Source organism: Dermacentor variabilis, chromosome 9 (assembly GCF_050947875.1).
Source record: "Dermacentor variabilis isolate Ectoservices chromosome 9, ASM5094787v1, whole genome shotgun sequence".
Lineage (NCBI taxonomy): Eukaryota > Metazoa > Arthropoda > Arachnida > Ixodida > Ixodidae > Dermacentor > Dermacentor variabilis.
In genome coordinates, this window is record NC_134576.1 from 20672364 (window position 1) to 20693757 (window position 21394).

General features: G+C 50.3%; 1 long non-coding RNA gene across 1 annotated transcript; it reads right to left on the bottom strand.

The window, feature by feature from the left end:
* Positions 1-129: 129 nt before the first annotated feature.
* On the bottom strand, positions 130-19309 carry LOC142557940 (uncharacterized). The gene is made up of 3 exons (XR_012822902.1): positions 18819-19309; positions 720-841; positions 130-280 (listed from the first exon to the last, which is right to left on the bottom strand). It is a non-coding gene; the product is annotated as an uncharacterized LOC142557940 (long non-coding RNA).
* Between the last annotated feature and the right edge of the window lie 2085 nt (positions 19310-21394).

Sequence of the window (21394 nt, forward strand, 5' to 3'; positions counted from 1 at the left end):
CTCTCATGGAACAAACATGTTGACATTGTCACGGCAAACTGCCTACGAAAACTATTTTTCCTAAGACGCTCTCTAAAATTCGCTACGCCTCCTGTGCGTTTTCTTTCTTACAATGCCATCATTCGCCCAATGTTGGAATACGCAGTTGTCATATGGGATCCCTTTACTAAAAGAAACATTACTAAACTAGAAAAAGTTCAAAAAAGGGCAGTACGATTCATATATAATTCGTATGGCCGCACTTCAGTTACGGAGCTTCTCAAGAGAAGTGGATTGCCACCTGTAACACAAAGGAACCAAACATGCCGTTTAAAGTTTTTATTTCAGCTCATAAAGGGGCACTACAACATTGATACATCACGCTTTATCACTTTCTCTACTGGTTATGCTACACGTCATCGGCACTCACAGACAATAACACCGTTAATTACTAAAAAGAATTGCTTCAAATTTTCCTTTTTCCCCAGAACTATTGTTGAATGGAATAATCTTACTGATGACGTTGTAACTCAATGCTCATTGCCATTATTTGAGTCGCACCTATGTTTATGTAGCGAGTGATTTACTGTAACTGCTTGCATTTGTACATCGCGAGTGACCTATGTTATGTATCGCTGTATATTTACTTGGATGTTTTCACTTTGTATCCACCCTGCTAAGGTCCTGGAAACAGGACCGCAGTATCAATAAATAAATAAATAAAATAAATAAATAAGTACCTCGGTGCTACGGTACATCCCACAAGGTGGGCGAGAACATTGTGCGCGCTGCCCATTGGGTTTCTGAGCGTTGGTGGCATCAGGCTCGGTTTCCTGGCATCATCAGGAATAAAAACAGCTTCCTGGAGAAAAGCATTGGGCACATTTAGAGTACTTTGTAACATATGGATCAGCACGGATATGTACGTTAAAACGAAAAGTACTGAAATATTAAGGTGAGGGTTTCGCTGGATGTATTTTAGCTGTCCAATAATAAGATCTAAAGAAAACAATACTGTGATTTTGTGACAATTAATGCTGATATGAAATATGAGCTCCGACACAGCACCCGTGGTAGAACTTGCCCCTGGGCTACAGGGCTACATCCAACCACGATATGCTGGTTTGATAAATACCAGTAATTGCAAAGTGGTTCGCTCTTGAATTTCCTGTATGTCGGCGCCGCTGTGCAGTGTTGGGGGCCCTTTTTAAACCACAAGCACTGTGTTTCAGCTAATATTGAAAGCAAATGTATTCTGTTCTTTTTTTAGGGGGGGGGGGGGGCTTTTTTTAGCGTCTAACCACAGTTCCAAAGTTATCAGTTAGCTCAAGATGCGCCTGCATGTGTTTCTAATATCCAGTATGTTGTCACAGATTCAATAGCGAAAGAGCGTTATCTTATAAGATTGCGCGCGTGAAGCGAATACTGACGTACATTCTCCATCACATTTGACAACCCGAGATTGCGCTGCAATGTACGAGCATTCCAATTTGACGAACCGACGCCTTCATCCGTAGATCGGAATCAGAGGAAGCACTTTGCGCGCAGCTATCGTTATGTTTGAGCGTTATTTCCTTTCCCAGCGCAAACTCATCTTTTAATGAGTAACATTCATTACTGACTCTTTTGGAAGTGTTTTGCTCTTGACATTACTAAAACGTCAGAGTATAGAGGTGCTCCATCTTCATCGAGTGAATACGGGGAAACGGACTAGGCCTTTTCTTGCGTCTGCGTTTACACATTTACCGCACCAATTTATTTTTCACAAGTTACTTTTTTAATTTAGGGGGCTGTAAAGCACAACAACCTTTTATTAACAGGATGCTTTAATAACGCGGAAAATTTAAATGCTTATTAGTCGGCTTTCACCTCATGGTAAGGAATGTCAATAAAGATATACTTATAATAATAGTCTTTATTTCCATCGGGATGATGGAGGAGGTTGTGGGTAAAAGCTGCTCGTAAACGGCAGCTTGACAAAGGCCCACAGCCCCCTTCTACAGGGCAACAACAGCAAAACAGGGAAAGACACACACAAGTATGCATATAATCTCTTCGCAATTCAGCAGAGCCAAAAATAACAGGATCATTTCATAAATGAAATAGAAACAAAGAAAATAGAGCAACAATCAATACAATAAGTACACGGGATATAAAGCTGTACAATAAACACAGGATTAAGTATACACATTATAGGAATACAGGTGGAGTTACTAGTGTAAGCACTATTAACGTACTTCGTCGTTTTCATTTGTACATAGCCATCATCATCTTCCCTGTTCTTCGTCTTCTTCGCGCGTGAGCTGGGGCGTTGCCTTTTGTGGAATAAACAGCGCTGGACAACTTGATCGGTCTCGGTATTATAAAGTGGTGGAGGTACGTCAAGATCCCGACGTCCTCTCGCGTTCCCGTCCTCCCTGGAGCTCCGTTCCGGTCGCCGCCTGCACCCAGCTACCCCTACAACAATGGACACTTCCAACCCCGGCCCTTCCGGCGCCTCAAACCCTACCACACAGACGACTCCACCTGCGGCGCCCTCTTGGACTGTGACGAGCCCTCAGCGCGATCCCCCTGTCTTTGCGGGACTCCGCGGTGATGTCGTAGACGATTGGATCGACCACTACGACCGCGTAAGTTCTTGAAACAAGTGGAACGACACCCAGAAATTGAGGCACGTCGCCTTCTACTTGACCGGTGTTGCAAAGACGTGGTATTTCAACCATGAATCCGACATCGCGGATTGGTCCACGTTTACCTCGAAGCTGCGGCAAATCTTCGCTTCCTCGTCTGGCCGTGCAGAAGTCGCCAAGCAGAAGCTGGGAACGCGCCGCCAACTTCCCCAAGAGTCTTACACCTCATACATAGAGGATGTCTTGGCTCTGTGCCGCCGTGCGAATCCTAGCATGACGGAAGCCGAACGCGTTCGCCACATCTTAAAAGGCATTGGGCCTGTCGCGTTCAACGCCTTAATCGTGCAAAATCCGGCTTCTGTCCAAGACATCACTTCAACGTGTCAACGCCTCGACGAGCTGCAATCTATTCATCTTCCACATGACAGCAGCGATCCTCAAGTTCCTCATTCTCCAGATCTACGTGCTCTTATCCGCACCATCATCCGCGAGGAGCTTCAACTACAAGACCTAAAGCGTCCCCCTGCTGCCTGCGCACCAACCCCCACCTTCGACTTGCGCGAGGTCGTAAAGCAGGAGTTGACGGCGATGACTACACCCACGACGCATCTTGCTCCGGTAGCGCGCTCCACACCTACCTACGCGGATGTTGTTTCGCTACCCAACCCTACCGTGACTTCCGTGCCTACTGGCGTTTCCTATGACCATTTGGCTTCGATGGGAACCAGAGCACTTGCTGCGCCATCGTACCCTCAGTGGCGTCCACCTCGTCCGGTTTGTTTTTACTGTGGCATACGCGGCCATATATCTCGCTTCTGCCGCCGGCGCCAGCAGGATGAAAGGCGAGGCTATGCTGAGCACGAAAGAGACCGCACTCGCCGATCAGACTACTACTATCCCGGACCGCACTCGTTACCGCACTCGTTCCCTCAACAGCGTTCTCCGTCTCCACCAGCTGCTCCCAGTCTGCCTCATAGTTCCCGTTCGGCCAGACGTCGTTCTCCATCCCCTTACCGGCGCTCTACATCACCGCTTCGTCCCACTTCCCATTTTGTCGACCAGCACTCGGAAAACTAACTGTTGCAGTTTTTGGAGGGGAAACTGCTTCTTATCGGTCTTCAAAAATTCCTCCTGTTCGCCCCGCCAACATGCTTTCTGTGACTGTCGAAGGTGTTCCCGCGTCAGCTGTCATCGATACCGGTGCCGCCGTTTCTGTCCTTCGGAGTGATCTGTGTTCCCGGCTCCGTAAAGTAAAAACGCCTTATCTTGGACCTATTTTGCGCGGTGCTAATAATGCATTCATTCACCCTGACGGACAGTGTACTGCTCGTGTTCTCATCGACGGCATACGCCACCACATCGAGTTTATCATCCTTCCAACGTGTATCCATGAACTTATACTTGGTTGGGACTTCCTACATTCTGCTTCAGCCGTCATTTCATGTAGAGAGGAAGTTGTCCAGATCACGGATACAGAGCTTGAACCTGTTGCGGACTCATCACTTTCATGCGTGAACTTGGCCATCGCTGCAGACTACGTCCTGCGTCCTGGTCACGAAGACGTTGTAGCCGTAACATCCACTCAGATCGCCGACGGAGACTCCCTAGTCGCCCCTTCTTCCCGCTGTACTTCTCGCGGAATTCTCATTGCCACCTGTCTCGTCCGGTTTTCACGCGGCCGCGCCCTTCCGTCTGCTTGCAACACGACCCCAGATCCTGTGATGCTGCCCAAAGGGATGACTGTGGCAACCCTCGCCGACACTCAACCTATCTCTCTAGTCACGCTTTGCCCTTCTTCATCGCCAGCACCAACCTCAGGTTTGGATGATTCTTTCCCTCCTCCAGCCGTTCTTGGTTCTGACCTAACAGCCGCGCAGTCCGAAGCCTTAATGGTGGTCTCGGCAAAACACAAAGCCTGTTTCGATAGCCGTTCCCCTGTGTTGAGCCAAACTCCTGCGGCTACACACCGCATCGAAACCGATGGTTCCGCTATAATACGACGACGCCCCTATCGTGTATCGCCGTCCGAACGAAAGGTCATTGAACAACAGGTCGCTGACATGCTTGCGCGGAATACGACCTTCATCTAGCCCATGGGCGTCTCCCGTGGTCCTGGTAAAGAAAAAAGATGGCTCAGTTCGCTTTTGCGTGGATTATCGAGCGCTCAATAAGATCACACGCAAGGACGTATATCCAATACCTCGAATTGACGACGCTTTGGACACACTACAAGGGGCGGAGTATTTCTCCAGCCTTGATCTTCGATCAGGATATTGGCAAATTCCGATGAACGAGACTGACAAAGAAAAGACCGCATTCGCTACACCGGATGGCCTTTATGAATTTAACGTGATGCATTTTGGCCTTTGTAATGCTCCTGCCACATTTGAGCGCATGATAGACAACGTACTTCGTGGTCTAAAATGGAAGACATGCCTCTGTTATCTGGACGATATTGTCATCTTTTCGTCTGACTTCAGCCAACATCTTCATCGATTAGACGAAGTTCTCAAGTGCCTTGCGAATGCTGGTCTCCAGATCAATACAAAAAAATGCAAATTTGCAAGCAAAACAAAAGTGTTGGGTCACGTCGTCTTAAAAGATGGCATCCAGCCTGACCCCGAAAAGATTAGTGCCGTTCTTCAGTTTCCTCGCCCCCAGCAACAGAAAGATCTACGTAGTTTCCTCGGCTTGGCGTCATATTTTCGTAGGTTTATACGCAACTTCGCAGCAATAGCAGCTCCTCTACACAAGCTACTGGTTACCGGTGCCTCTTTCACGTGGACTAGCGACTGCGAGTCGGCTTTTCAAGCTCTTAAGCGGCATCTTACTTCCGGACCAGTGCTTCGCCACTTCGATAATCGTGCCCCCACCATACTCCATACTGACGCAAGCGCACAAGGTATTGGCGCAGTACTTCTGCAACGTAATACAGCATCTAAAGAGCAAGTCATAGCATATGCCAGCTGAACACTTTCTCCAGCTGAGCGGAACTACACCATTACAGAGCAAGAGTGCCTCGCTATGGTTTGGTCGATTCAGAAATTTCGCCCATACCTTTACGGCCGCCACTTCACCATCGTCACCGACCATCATGCTCTGTGTTGGCTGTCATCAATGAAAAACATGTCAGGACGCTTAGGCCGCTGGATACTCCGCTTGCAGGAATATGACTTCACTATAACGTACAAGTCTGGAAAACACCATCATGATGCAGACGCATTGTCTCGCTGCCCACTCTCATTCTCTCCAGGTAACGCGCCGTCGTCTTCCCAACCACGTCGTTCCGATGCTACGCCTGCCTCTCACCAACTCTCGATAACGCCCCTGGACCAAGTTACGCTTTCATCACGCTCTGATTTCGTCTCGCTTCAGCAGGCCGACTCCTACTGTCGAGCTCTCATGGATCGCCTTAGTGGGTTCGCCGAACCACCCAACAGCCGCTTGCGACGCCAACTTCGACAATTCCGCCTTCAAGGTGGCGTGCTACACCGCTACGTTTACCACCCAACACGTCACCGGTGGGTCCCAGTTCTACCTCGCTGCCTTCGTTTGCGGGTATTAGAGGCACTTCACGACGATGTATCGGCTGGCCACTTAGGCTTCCACAAGACTTACGACCGCATAAAGACCCGCTGCTTCTGGCCTGGCCTATCCTCAACGGTGGCCAAATACATTGCCTCTTGTGCGTCATGTCAGCACCGCAAACGCTCGACATCCCCTCCTGCCGGTTTACTACAACCTCTCCCTTGCCCAGACGCACCTTTTGAATTTGTTGGCATTGATTTATATGGTCCCTTGCCGTTGACACCCTCCGGTCACCGTTGGATTGTCACTTCGGTCGACCATTTAACAAGATATGCCGAGACTGCCCCTCTGCGATCCGGCACCGCTTCTGAGGTCGCCGACTTTTTCTTGCGCGCCATCGTCTTGCGCCATGGGGCTCCTCGCGTTCTTCTCAGTGACCGTGGCAAGGCGTTCATTTCACAAGTTCTCGAGGAAGTTCTTCGAGCCACTAATACCGTCCACAAATCTACTTCTACTTATCCGCAAACCAATGGCCTTACTGAGCGCTTCCACCGTACGCTGTCTGACATGATTTCCATGTACATCCGTCCTGACCACACTGACTGGGATAAAATTCTTCCTTTTGTGACATTCGCATATATTACTGCTATTCAACGGACTACCGGCTACAGCCCTTTCTTCCTTGTGTATGGACGATCTCCTTCCACCATATTCGACAGAGAACTATTTTCGCACCTTCTTCGCCTAACGCGTCACTTCCAGAAGATTTTGATGCTGTTACGTTTCGCCTACGACGCGCGGTATAGCCGGCGCGGATGCAACGGACGCTGGGGCTTCGTTCAAAGCGGCAGACATTTTGGCCCGTTCGGCGCCGCCGCTACGCCTCCTCGCCAAGCGCGTCCAGGCATGTTCCAATGCCACGTGTCTTCGTGTGCGTGTGTGTGTGTGTGTGTGCATGTTGGTGCCCACGCTTGTCGAAGCGCGGCAGCCGGGGAGAGGAGCTCCCCCAACTGTGAAGCGAGGAGGTCTGACCGGCGCCGGCCCGGTGGATGCGCCACCTACTCATCCCAACGTGCCCGAGCGGCGCCGGCCCGGTGGATGCGCCACCTACTCATCCCAACGTTCCCGAGCGGCGCCGGCCCGGCGGATGCGTCACCTACGCGTCCCAACGTGCCCGAGCGGCGCCGGCCCGGTGGATGCGCCACCTACTCATCCCAACGTGCCCGAGCGGCGCCGGCCCGGTGGATGCGCCACCTACTCATCCCAACGTGCCCGAGCGGCGCCGGCCCGGTGGATGCGCCACCTACTCATCCCAACGTGCCCGAGCGGCGCCGGCCCGGTGGATGCGCCACCTACTCATCCCAACGTTCCCGAGCGGCGCCGGCCCGGCGGATGCGTCACCTACGCGTCCCAACGTGCCCGAGCGGCGCCGGCCCGGTGGATGCGCCACCTACTCATCCCAACGTGCCCGAGCGGCGCCGGCCCGGTGGATGCGCCACCTACTCATCCCAACGTGCCCGAGCGGCGCCGGCCCGGTGGATGCGCCACCTACTCATCCCAACGTTCCCGAGCGGCGCCGGCCCGGCGGATGCGTCACCTACGCGTCCCAACGTGCCCGAGCGGCGCCGGCCCGGCGGATGCGTCACCTACGCGTCCCAACGTGCCCGAGCGGCGCCGGCCCGGTGGATGCGCCACCTACTCATCCCAACGTGCCCGAGCGGCGCCGGCCCGGTGGATGCGCCACCTTCTCATCCCAACGTTCCCGAGCGGCACAGTCACGTGCGCGTCTATAGAGGCGTTCCGTCTTGCCCTCAACTGCGAGAGTATAAAAGCAGCTGCCCCCGGACGCCAAGAGAGAGGCTCCGATTTCTTCTGTTGAGTAACGTGCACTCCCGTCTCTCTACTTCGGTCGACCTGACCGCCCGCTCTTATGCTATGCTTGAATAAACAAGTTGTTCTGTTACCAGTCGACTCATGCTTTGCCGGGACCTTCGGATGCTTCCAGTTGTGCCCCAGGCCGCCAGGCCAACGCTACCCTTGGGGCTTGCGACCCAGGTGCAACAACGGGCGTCCGCGCTGAGTTCCCAACAACTGTCTGCCAGCGGTGAGATCGCGACAACGGAGGCCAGCAGCGAAGATATGCAGTTGACTGTATGCTGAGCAGCTCAACGACCATCCGGGAGCAGTGCAACGAGCCCTGTGTGATGACTGGTTGCCTGCAGCGGAACGACTGCGCTGAATTCTTGGCTGCGAGGTTTGGTGAGTGCGGGACTTTCTTCTTCTGAGTTTTGCCAGGCTTTTGTTAGTGTCAGAAACAGAGCTGGTAATTGTGGTTGTCGTTGCTGCCGGGTTAGTTTGCGGCAAGACAATAATAGGCAGTAGAGAAAGCAGCATTCAGAGCAGCCATGGATTTGAAGTCGTTGCGCAAACCGAAATTGCTGGAGCTTGCAAGAGAGTTGGGTCTGGATGTCTCAGACAAACTCAGAAAACCAGAAGTGCTAAGGGCTATTCTTGAGTTAGAAGCTGAGGATGACGAGCTGTCGGAATGCCTTGAGACCATTGAGGAGAGGGAGACGGCAAAAAGACAGGAGAGCGAACTTAAAGAACAAAAAGAGCGAGAGCAACAAGAGAAAAAAGAAAAGCGTGACCGTCAACACGCTTTGGAAATGAAGCGTCTCGAGATAGACATGGAACGCGCTCGTAATGGAAGTCAGGCACACGGTGCAGGAGAACGAGTATTGTTCAAAATGACTGACCTGATGCGGCCGTTTAAGCTTGGAGAGGACATTGGTTTGTTCCTGGTTAACTTTGAGCGAACGTGCGAGAAGCAGGGGTTATCTCGAGAAACGTGGCCACAGCGCTTGCTCACTTTGTTACCCGGCGAGGCGGCCGACGTAGTCGCTCGCTTGAAGAGAGAGGAGGCAGATGATTTCGACAAAGTGAAATCGAGTCTGCTAAAAAAGTACAGGCTGTCAGCGGAGGCGTTCCGTCGGAAGTTTCGGGAAAATGAGAAAGGCAGAAGTGAGCCATATACGGAGTTTGCGTACAAGCTTATGTCAAACATGCAGGAGTGGCTCAAAGAAGAGAAAGCGTTTGGTGACCACGAGAAAGTTCTGCAGTGTTTCGGGCTGGAACAGTTTTATAGTCGGTTACCTGAGAACGTGCGGTACTGGGTCTTGGATAGGCCAGACGTTTGTACGGTGGCTAAAGCCGCTGAGCTAGCCGAGGAGTTTGTGACGCGTCGGGCTCGCGGAGCTAAGGACGGTCAAAAGGGTGAATTTGGCTCCAAGTTTGAGAGGCCAAAGTTCACACCCATGAGAGCAAGGGGCGACACACGTAGTGCGGATGAAAGGAGACGGCGGAGACGGCGGCAAAACGAACGAAAGGAGACGGCGGCAACCGAAGCCGAACGCAGAAAACGGTTCGAGATGAGGCAAGCGCGCGTGTGTTATACGTGCCAGAAGCCGGGTCACTTTTCGGCGCAGTGTCCGGAAACAAAAACAAAAGTTGTGTTTTTGTCAATATGCAGCACTGACGAGAACATGAAGCTTCTCGAGCCTTACATGCGAGACCTCCTCGTGAACGGGAAAGAGTGCCGAGTGCTTCGCGATTCCGCAGCTACGATGGATGTAGTTCACCCCTCCAACGTAGAACCCCATATGTTCACGGGCGAGTGCGCATGGATCAAGCAAGCCGTGGAAGCTCATAGCGTGTGTCTGCCCGTAGCAAAAGTGCTTATTGAAGGACCTTTCGGAGCACTTGAGACGGAGGACGCAGTGTTATCTATGCTGCCCCCCCCCCAGTACCCGTACCTATTTTCGAACAGGTCCGATCACCTCCTGCGCGAGAAGGGGCTTTTGTTTGGTGAGGCTAGCGTTCAGGCCTTAACCAGATCGAAGGTTCGGGAGCTCGCTGCAAAGGCGGTAGTTGCGGGGCCGACGTTATCAAACAATGAAAAAGGGTCAGAGGCGCAGCAAGCTGATATTCAGAGCACGCCTGAACTGAATAAAATTGAGCCTGTAACGTTAAAGGCACCAGATACTGGAGAGGAAATGCCCGACACGGGAAAATTAGAAGAGCTATCTGCAGATTTGCTCATCGCGCCTACGTCAGACGGACTTAATAGGTTGCTAAAAGTCAGCCGGTCGGCTTTGATAGCCGAGCAAAAGAAGGATGGCAGCCTAGAAAACATACGCTGCAATTTCAAGGAAGGTATCGCCAGGAAAAATGCGCGTTTTGTGGAAAGAGGTGGAGTCCTGTACCGGAAGTATCTAGACCGCAGGGGAGTGGAGTTCGATCAGCTGATCGTGCCTCAATGCTATCGTCAGGATCTGTTGCGCTTGTCGCACGGGGGTTCGTGGTCCGGACACCTAGGAGTTAAGAAAACTAAGGACCGTCCCTTGCAAGAGTACTATTGGCCAGGGTGTTTTCGGGACGCAGACCACTTCGTGAGGTCATGTGACACCTGTCAGCGGGTGGGCAAACCAGGGGACAAATCGAGGGCGCCGTTGAGATTGGTACCTATCATTACGGAGCCTTTTAGACGGCTCGTTATTGATACAGTGGGACCTCTGCCGGTAACAGCCACGGGGTACAGACACATTTTGACTGTGATCTGCCCAGCGACAAAGTTCCCTGAAGCAGTGCCGCTTAAAGAACTCAGCTCAGTTGAGATAGTCAATGCACTACTGTCCATATTTGCGCGAGTTGGTTTTCCTGCGGAAATCCAATCAGATCAGGGCACAGTGTTTACTAGCGCTTTGACGACGACTTTTCTCGAAAGGTGTGGGGTAAAGCTGTTACACAGCTCAGTGTACCACCCACAATCGAATTCTGTTGAGAAGCTCCACTCCGTCATGAAGCGCGTGTTGAGAGCATTGTGTTTTGAACATCAAACTGACTGGGAGCTGTGTCTGCCTGGGGTGATGTTTGCATTAAGGACCGCGCCGCATGCGGCTACGGGGTTTTCGCCAGCTGAGCTGGTGTACGGTCGCTCGCTGCGATCTCCGCTTCGCATGCTTCGAGAATCGTGGGAAGGCAGGGGCGACGACCCAGTCGTGGTGGAGTACGTGCTTAAGCTCCTCGAACGCTTAAGAAGGGCACAGGAGTTGTCAGGTGAAGCAATGGCAAAGGCCCAGCAGAGGGCCAAGGTTTATTATGATCGGACAGCCAGGGCCCGTCGTTTTGAGGTGGGCGATGAGGTCATGATATTGCGCACATCGCTAAAAAACAAACTCGACCTGCAGTGGGAGGGTCCAGCACGGATTGTTCAGAAACTGTCGGACGTTAACTACGTGGTGAGTCTGCCAGGAAAGCGGAAAGCACAGCAAGTTTACCACTGTAATCTGCTCAAACCTTATAGACAAAGGGAAGCAGTGGTGTGCATGATGGTAAACGTTCCTGAAGAGCTTCCGGTCGAGCTTCCGGGACTAGGCTCAGTGACGAACAGGGAAGACACCGATCAAGTCATTAGTGACTAAATGAGTAAAGCACCGCTGTCGCCTGAGCAGAAAACCGAACTACGCCAGCTCTTACAAGAGTTTCAAGGTCTGTTCTCTGAGAGGCCTGGTAGGACTTCTGTCCTTACTCATGACATAGAACTTACCTCCCCAGAGCCAGTACGATCCAAGGCGTATCGGGTGTCACCCCGCCAGAGCGATATTATGGAGGCTGAGGTAAAGAAAATGCTACAGCTCGGAGTTATTGAGGCGGGTGAGAGTGATTATACCTCCCCTTTGATTTTAGTTGAGGTACCGGGCAAGGAACCTCGTCCTTGCGTCGACTACCGCAGGCTTAATTCCATCACTAAGGATCAAATTTATCCGATCCCTAACATCGAGGAGCGCCTTGAGAAAGTTAGTAGCGCTCAGTTTATTTCCACCCTAGATCTTGTCAGGGGTTATTGGCAGGTTCCACTTACAGAAGAGGCTAGTAGGTATGCGGCGTTCATTTCACCAATGGGAACATTCCGTCCTAAAGTGTTGAGTTTTGGTGTGAAGAACGCGCCATACTGCTTTTCAAGCCTCATGGATAAAGTGTTGCGGGGACAGCAAGAATTTGCTTTACCGTATCTAGACGATGTAGCGATATTCTCCGCATCCTGGTCTGAGCATATGGCACACTTGCGGGCAGTGCTAACCCGCCTGCGCGAAGCGGGCTTGACAGTCAAGGCTCCTAAGTGCCAGTTAGCACAGGCCGAGGTTGTCTACCTCGGTCACGTGATTGGTCAGGGTCGTCGCCGCCCCCCTGAAATAAAGGTGGCCGCTGTGCGAGACTTCCCGCAACCGCGCACGAAGACCGATATTCGGTCGTTCTTAGGTGTCGCCGGCTACTATCAGAGGTACATCCCAAGGTACTCTGATATCGCGGCTCCCCTGACGGATGCTCTAAGAAAAACAGAGCCCCAAACAGTCGTCTGGGACGAGACAAAGGAAAGAGCTTTTAGCGCCCTAAAGAGTGCCCTAACAAGCCAGCCTGTGCTACGATCGCCAGACTATACAAAAGGGTTCGTTGTTCAGTGCGATGCTAGTGAGCGAGGCATGGGCGTTGTACTGTGCCAACGGGAAAATGGAGAAGTAGAACACCCCGTCCTGTATGCTAGTCGTAAGCTGACCAGTCGTGAGCAGGCGTATAGCGCCACCGAGAAAGAGTGTGCGTGTCTCGTGTGGGCCGTTCAGAAATTGTCATGCTATCTAGCCGGCTCGAGGTTTATCATTGAGACGGATCACTGCCCTCTCCAATGGCTGCAGACCATCTCTCCCAAAAATGGCCGCCTCCTGCGCTGGAGCCTCGCTTTGCAACAATATTCCTTTGAGGTGCGTTACAAAAAGGGGAGTCTCAACGGTAACGCCGATGGCTTAAGTCGAAGCCCCTAACGTAGGAATCAGCCTCAAAATTGTTTGTTACTGATGTTTTTCTTCCTGAGGCAGGATTTTTAACATATTGCTTTTGTTTAGTGTTTCAAAGTGATGACGTGCTTTCTAGTGCAATTTTCCAATTTGTGGACGCGTTCTGAGTGCTGCTAGACTACTGTAAGGAACTAGGCAGTGGTATAAAAGGGGAAAGAGCCTGGCAGGGCTTAGTGAGGGTTGTGCCGTGCTTGCTGGCTGAGCGGTTGAGTTTCAGCGTAGTTCTAACGCTTGCCGGGAACGAGAACAAAAATGTGAACTCTCCCGAAGTCACTTTGCAGTGTCCTGTGCGAACCTGAACGAGAGAACGAGGCCTTCTCTGTGCGCTGCGCTCAAGAAACGTCGAGGGACGCCCGACTTCGGTTATGAGCATCATCGAGCGACATCCCTCCGGACAGCGGATGCAGTCCCCTGACCTTCGGGATCTCCTTCCCCCGGCGGGGCGGTCTGTTACGTTTCGCCTACGACGCGCGGTATAGCCGGCGCGGATGCAACGGACGCTGGGGCTTCGTTCAAAGCGGCAGACATTTTGGCCCGTTCGGCGCCGCCGCTACGCCTCCTCGCCAAGTGCGTCCAGGCATGTTCCAATGCCACGTGTCTTCGTGTGCGTGTGTGTGTGTGTGTGCATGTTGGTGCCCACGCTTGTCGAAGCGCGGCAGCCGGGGAGAGGAGCTCCCCCAACTGTGAAGCGAGGAGGTCTGACCGGCGCCGGCCCGGTGGATGCGCCACCTACTCATCCCAACGTGCCCGAGCGGCGCCGGCCCGGTGGATGCGCCACCTACTCATCCCAACGTGCCCGAGCGGCGCCGGCCCGGTGGATGCGCCACCTACTCATCCCAACGTGCCCGAGCGGCGCCGGCCCGGCGGATGCGTCACCTACGCGTCCCAACGTGCCCGAGCGGCGCCGGCCCGGTGGATGCGCCACCTTCTCATCCCAACGTGCCCGAGCGGCACAGTCACGTGCGCGTCTATAGAGGCGTTCCGTCTTGCCCTCAACTGCGAGAGTATAAAAGCAGCTGCCCCCGGACGCCAAGAGAGAGGCTCCGATTTCTTCTGTTGAGTAACGTGCACTCCCGTCTCTCTACTTCGGTCGACCTGACCGCCCGCTCTTATGCTATGCTTGAATAAACAAGTTGTTCTGTTACCAGTCGACTCATGCTTTGCCGGGACCTTCGGATGCTTCCAGTTGTGCCCCAGGCCGCCAGGCCAACGCTACCCTTGGGGCTTGCGACCCAGGTGCAACAACGGGCGTCAGCGCTGAGTTCCCAACACTGCCCGAGTTGCACATTGCCGTCAAATCGCCCGGAAAAGCACAGAAGCTACCCAAGCTGAGCGCAAGCGTTACTGCGACAACAAACGCCGTGACCTACGTTTTCACCCTGGAGACCAAGTCCTGCTTTGGACTCCACTCCGCACCCCAGGCCTCTGTGAGAAGTTCCTTCCACGCTACATTGGCCCATACACCGTTGTGCAGCAAACATCTGCAGTGTACTATCTCGTCCGCCCAGTACACTCCGTCACTGACCGGCGCCGCCGGAATGCCGAAATTGATCACGTCTCGCGGATGAAGCCCTTCACTCCCCGTTTAGATAATCTCTAATCTGCGGCCAGGCTGGCCGCTTCCATGACGGGGGGAAGTTAGTGTAAGCACTATTAACATACTTCGTCGTTTTCATTTGTACATAGCCATCATCATCTTCCCTGTTCTTCGTCTTCTTCGCGCGTGAGCTGGGGCGTTGCCTTTTGTGGAATAAACAGGGCTGGACAACTTGATCGGTCTCGGTATTATACTAGGAATGTGTGCAGTGAATTTGTCGTAATTCACGTTTAGATATATTAAGTAGGTCAGTCCCGGATTTTTTGCAGTTGTTTAATAGAGTTGGAAGTGTGAAGGATAATTTTTCCATTGTGTATGTGGTTCTAGGAGTTGGTACAATCCACTCCTCTTTATGACGGGTAGTGTAAAACACAGTGCTCTTTTTCAGTAATGACAACTCATGCAGATATTTAAGATGATTTTTTAGTTCGCGCTGGGATGCAAGTGCTAGCTTATAATTGTAAAGATTGAATACTGGTATTATGCATGCTTTGGAGAAAAGACCTTGCGAGTGACTGTTGTATGGTAGATTAAAAAGTACTCTGATAAGCTTTTTTGAAGTATAAAGATCCTTTGCAAATTTGTATACGTGGTTGTGCCCCAGACCAAGAAACAGTAATTAAGATGGGAGTAAAATAGGGAATTATAAAGCAGGATCTTTACTTGATACGGGAGATATGATCTGTAATGGGAAATAATGCCGACTGCTCGAGCTAACTTAGAACAGCATCAATGTGACTATCCCATAGCATGTTCTGAGAAAATGTAACACCCAGAATTTTAATATTATTTGTGATTTCTATTGGTGCGCCACCATAACTTAAGTTTACATGAGAATTTAGCTGCCTCGATTTAGGTTAAATATTACAGCTTTCGTCTTATTAACGTTTATGTTTAGATGGTTTACTACTGACCACATTTTAAGCTTAGTAAGGAGAGAATTCGCGTCATTGTGTAAGATATGACAGTCTGGAGCAGATAGAAACATACTAGCGTCGTCGGCATACAAAACATATTTAGGTTTAGTAGAGAGGTTAGTGAGATCATTGATGTAAATGTTAAAGAGAAGCGGACCAAGAATGCTGCCCTGAGGAATACCTTTAACTATGGGTTTTAAATCAGAACGATACGTTTCGATTTGAACGAACTGCTGTCGAAAACTGAGATATGATTTAATAAGTTCAAGAAAATGACCTCGGATTCCATAAATTTCCAGTTTCTTCAGCAAAGCTAAGTGATGAATACAATCAAACGCTTTAGAAAAGTCGACATAAATGCCTAGTACAAAGTTCTTTTTTCCAAATTCGGACAAAATAAATTCCTTCTGTTCCAGCAAAGCTAATTCGGTCGATTTGTTTTTTCTAAATCCGTATTGAGCATCTGAAATAAGTTTGTGTAAATCAAAGAACGAGCAAAGCTGATGATGGATAAGCTTCTCCAAGCCTTTGGAAAATATGGGTAAGACAGAGATGGGTCGGTAATTATTCATATCATTAGGATCACCCTTTTTGAAGAGCATAGTTACTTTAGCGATTTGCATTCGCTTTGGAAAGCATGCACTTGTTAGGCAAAGGTTAAAAATATGGGTTAAATATGGACATAAAACATCCAACACCGGACAACATTTCACCGGACAACAACAACAACATTTCACCGGACGTGTCTGAATTCCTTCAGCGTCGCAACTTGAACTATTATTTAAAGAAGAAAAAACTGATGTAACTTGATCCTCTGTTACAGGGCTTAGAAAAGCAGATGAATTATTTCTAACGGGCATAAAATTTTGAAAATCTACAAGTATACCGTGATCAGAATAATGAAGTAAATACTCATTAAAGGAATCTGCAAGGGTGCAGCCAGACACTTCACAGTCATTTATTGACAACTTTTCGATTCTAGGTGAAAGTTTCGTGCGTTTAAAAACAGTGTTCAACTTTTTCCATACGAGGTCACTTTTCTTTAGGCAACTGTGGAATTCAGAGTGAATGTAACTAGATCTGCTTTTTTTAACCTCTTTGTTGAATTTATTTCGGCACGCCTTAAATTGCTTTAAGGTATCAGGATCTTTTGTTTTAATAAACTGATGGTAAAGCATATATTTCTCGTTGATTTTTCGGCGCAGTTCTGGAGTTATCCAAGGTTTGCGGATTTTTTTTACCTAGCTTAAAAGTTTTTATTGGAAAATGTCGCTTGTAAACCTGCAGGAACTGGTTGATAAATTTTTCATACCCTTCGTCGGCATTTTTTATCTTCATTACCCATGTAAAATCTGACTTAAGTAGTTCAGTCCTGAAGCTGTCTAAATTTGACAGAGTAATAGATTAAAAAAAAATGGGTGGTCGGCTTTTGCATCCTTTTAAATTCTGCTCCTTTACCATAACAAATATCGGAAGATGTTCGCTAAGACCACATGATATAGCTCCTGCTGTGATGTCTGTATTTTCAAAATTTGTCACAAAAAGGTCTAGCAGTGTTTTATTGTCTTTCGTAATTCGGGTCGGTATTGTGATTGCATTATCGCAACCATTTGATGTAATAAGCATTTTCATGTTTCTTTGTTCGTTAGTGTTTGCTAACATATCTATATTAAAGTCGCCGGCTGACGTGACAAAGTAACAATTTGCAGAAACAAAATCGAGAAACTGCCCGTAAAATAAAAAAAAGCTTGACACATTTCCATGTGGGGGCCGGTAAAAAACAGAAAACACATGCTTATTTACACGAACTGACAATATTTCAAAGTCATCACATAGCACAGGAAAAGAAGGAAGCAGTTCACACTTTACATTCGGCTTCATCAATAGCATGACTCCACCACCACGACGATTTTTCCGATTTAAGCAGAAGGATTGATAACATGAAAACTGAAAGTTATCCTGGTCGTCTTTACACCAAGTTTCGGTTAAAATGACTGCGTCGAACAAAAAAGAAAAACTATAGATAAAACAATCCAGTTCTGCTTCCTTGTTGTAAAGTGAGCGAACGTTTAAATGAAGCCATTTTAGTGAATTTTTGTGCTGGTTCGTTGCAAGTGCGTTTACATCTTTTGGAAGAAGGTAATTGTCATTAGCCATTTCAAACTCCGACAGCACACTTTACACCCATTTGTTGGACACACTGAAATGTGCTATGACGGAAGGTCACGCACACTGCGCACTACGATTGCCACCTGACCATCTGTTTTGCGCATGAAGATCTTCCCATTCCTGTGCCAGACATACTGATATGCATTTTGTTTTGCCCAGTCCTTCGTCAGTCGCAACAGATGTCGGTTATGACTAGTCATATTTTCCATAATGGCAATGTTGCTTTTTTCGTCCCTCAGCTTATTCCTTTTCTCGAGCCACTTATCTCTGACAGCTTGCCTGGTGTATCTAACTATTATTCCTGGGATCCTATCGTGCTTTGCAGGTAGCCGATGAATTGCATCGACGTCTGCGCTCGAAAGCCTTGAAACTCCTATCGTGTCAGCCACAGCGTTTACTTTATCTAGCAGATATTCAGGTTCGGTGGACTGAATGCCATGGAGTTCAAGGTTCAGCTTTCTGCTCCTCCATGCAAGATCATTGACGTCACTTCGCAACGTTTCATTTTCTTCTTCTTTCTTTCCGACCTTTCTCTCCAAAGTTTCCAATCTCTCTTGAATATCTTTTGTCTCTTTTTCCTGGGCAGTTAGCCTTTCTAGCACTTCATCATACTTTTCCGACATTAGCTCTACAGCTGCTTCAATGCTAGCTACAGTGTCTTTAAGCGGCATCAGCTCGTCTAATTTTCCATTTATAGTAACGAGTAGGGTTTTAATGTCGGCTATCTCGTCATCAGACAGCTTTTCCCCTTGGTTGCCTCCTTTGCTGTTTCCATTTTTGCATGTGGGGCATGCCCATTTCTGCTTGGCTGACTCCGATTTACTTTTGTACTGCTTTACGGTAAGCCCAGCACAGGTTCCGAGATGGTACAATTTGTTGCATACAGTACATTTGGCAGAAATTTCCTCGGGCGTAAACTTGTTATTGCAAGAAGAACAAAAATCTGTCGACATCGTGCGTTAAAGACAGTAGTTTTCAAGCAAAACAAGAACAACAACAAAAAAACAGGACAATAGCAGAATACTAGGGCGGCGGCAGTGGCAGCAAGCAGCACATATTCTTAAAATCAATCACAAGTAACGACACCAACCTGCGAAAAAGCAGAGCGGTGGTCAAGCGATGGCCTTTCGTGCTGCCGCTGCCGCCGAGTGCTGGTAGATCCGTGCAGTCCGTCTTATATATTCAGAGAAGGTCGCTTGTCGCGCCGCGGGTGGTTCCAGGCAGTTCGCAGATCGAGGTAGTTCTGCCGCACTTGCGCAGTTGGGTTCCTTCGTCAGGTTCAGCGTGGGCAACCAAGCCGCGGTGGAGACGAAACTGCGAAAAAGCAGAGCGGTGTTCAAGCGATGGCCTTTCGTGCTGCCGCTGCCGCCGAGTGCTGGTAGATCCGTGCAGTCCGTCTTATATCTTCAGAGAAGGTCGCTTGTCGCGCCGTGGGTGGTTCCAGGCAGTTCGCAGATCGAGGTAGTTCTGCCGCACTTGCGCAATTGGGTTCCTTCGTCAGGTTCAGCGTGGGCAACCAAGCCGCGGTGGAGACGAAACTGCGAAAAAGCAGAGCGGTGTTCAAGCGATGGCCTTTCGTGCTGCCGCTGCCGCTGCCGCCTTATAACTAAAAGCCTATCCGTTTGACAACGTTTCATCTGAGTTCCTGTCACGATCCACCTCGGGTCGTGAACAAGGGAGGGCTTCTGGCACCCTCCGATAGACGGACGCTCCCCAGCGTGGTGGTGCTGAACGATGACTGACCGGTGAGCAGCCGTGCTTGTCGGTGTTTATTGTGGTGGGGTGACCAATGTTGCCGGCCGAGCTTTAGCAGGCCACCGAGCTTGGCGGGCGAATTAAGATTATGCCCGAGGGGCCGTCACATACTTTCTACACCCCCTTACCCCCGGTTTGTTTGTTAAATGAAAAAAAATTACCGACGATTACGTTACTTCCTAATGCGAAATTTGAGCGCAGCAAATAAGCTGTTTCACCTTTTCGATAGATTGAGGCAAAGAAATCGAGCAACACATGTATGCGCTATCACAGAATTTTTTTTTATATTTCCCGTACTCCTGGATCATCTCGACGGCGGCGACGGTAAGCTTCTGCTTCGGCGGCACGCACCTCTGGATTCTGACGGCGACGGCGCTGGGCCTCTGCTCTGGCAGCTCGTTTAGCAGCAGCAGCAGCAGACGGAGGACTTCCATCGGTCGTCTCGCTCATGGCTCAGAAAGAACTGGCAGATAATTTCGCAGTGCCGAACGGCAGCGGCAATTTCGGCTCGGGCGGTGCACATATACAGATCCGCCGCCACCGATCTGACTCTCTGATTGCCACCGCACAGGGCGAACGGCAGCGGCAATTTCGGCTCGGGCGGTGCACATATACAGATCCGCCGCCACCGATCTGGCTCTCTGATTGCCACCGCACAGGGGTTGCATTGGAGGAGGAGCGAAGAAAGGAATTAAGTTCGAGCCGGCGCTTTGACAACCGGAGACTCGCAGGAAGAGGGGGGAGGGGGGCGGCGTGTACACCCAACGGCAAACGATGGGGGCAGAAGCGCGCGCAGCAAGCGGACAACACGATAAAGGGAGGAGGGAAGAGATAGCAGCGACTGACTGATGCCGCTGACGCCGATAGTGAGTCAACCCCAGCTGCGGAGTTGGTTTCAGGGACAACGCCGCCGATGCCGACACAAACAATATGATACCCTCGCTTCCGCAGCGCTAAGAACCAGGTCTAGCCGTGGGAAGGTGGTCACGTATTCGTCGACGTGCCGGGGCCTACGTGAAATAACCGGCGCGTCGGCAACTGAAGAGCACCCTATCCGCCACACAAGAACAGGGGGGGGGGGGACCCTTTCCTCCTCTTTCTGCATGGCGGCGACGGTGTTCTATGCAGTCACGTTATCTTGACTCTCTAGCGGCGTCAGCGGCATCCAGCGGTATCAGTCGGTCGCTGCTAGCGCTGGGGGGATGAAAGGGGGGCGGAGCTGGTTACGAGGCCGACGACAACGCCGACGACGACGCGAAACCCAGGAACGGACGCCAAAGAGCTGCGCTCTAAAACAAACGTCCATGCTCACACTCTGAGGCTCTGCCTCCACCCTAGCTGGGTCGACGGTGCCTGCTACCCAGGTGAGTAACCATAGAGTTTCTCACTACATTACCTAGAGGGAAATCTGGCGCTGCTGCGCTGTGGTATGCATGGGAATGCCGGTATATTGTGACTTCAGATTGGCATCGTTCTCGTAGAGACAGGACACCTTGAAGAGGCGCTTGGCAAGTACCGTTCCGTCTGTCACAATGATTCATTTTCTACTAGAACAGCACGTGAAAAGCTGTTTTAGCTTTATTATTACGCGAAAACATGTTTTGTTTAACTATGAGAACTTGTTATTGTGTGTACGACTACATGTTACGTAAAAAGTATCAGCGGGGCGCTAAAGTTGGAGGACAGACGACAAGGTTCGCGCTCGCTTTGAAAACAGTTGGTCGGCTGTTCTTGCTTTTCTTCGCTTGGTCTTGCATCGTGGGTGAGTAAAGATGTAATATGCGTGAATGGAAACATTTTATGAAGATTTTACTTTGAGAACGCGTTATTTGCGTAGCCATATCCACGTTTTAGACGAAGCCTCTTACAACACCAGCCAACACGAGCCTCGCAGGCACATATACCGTCATT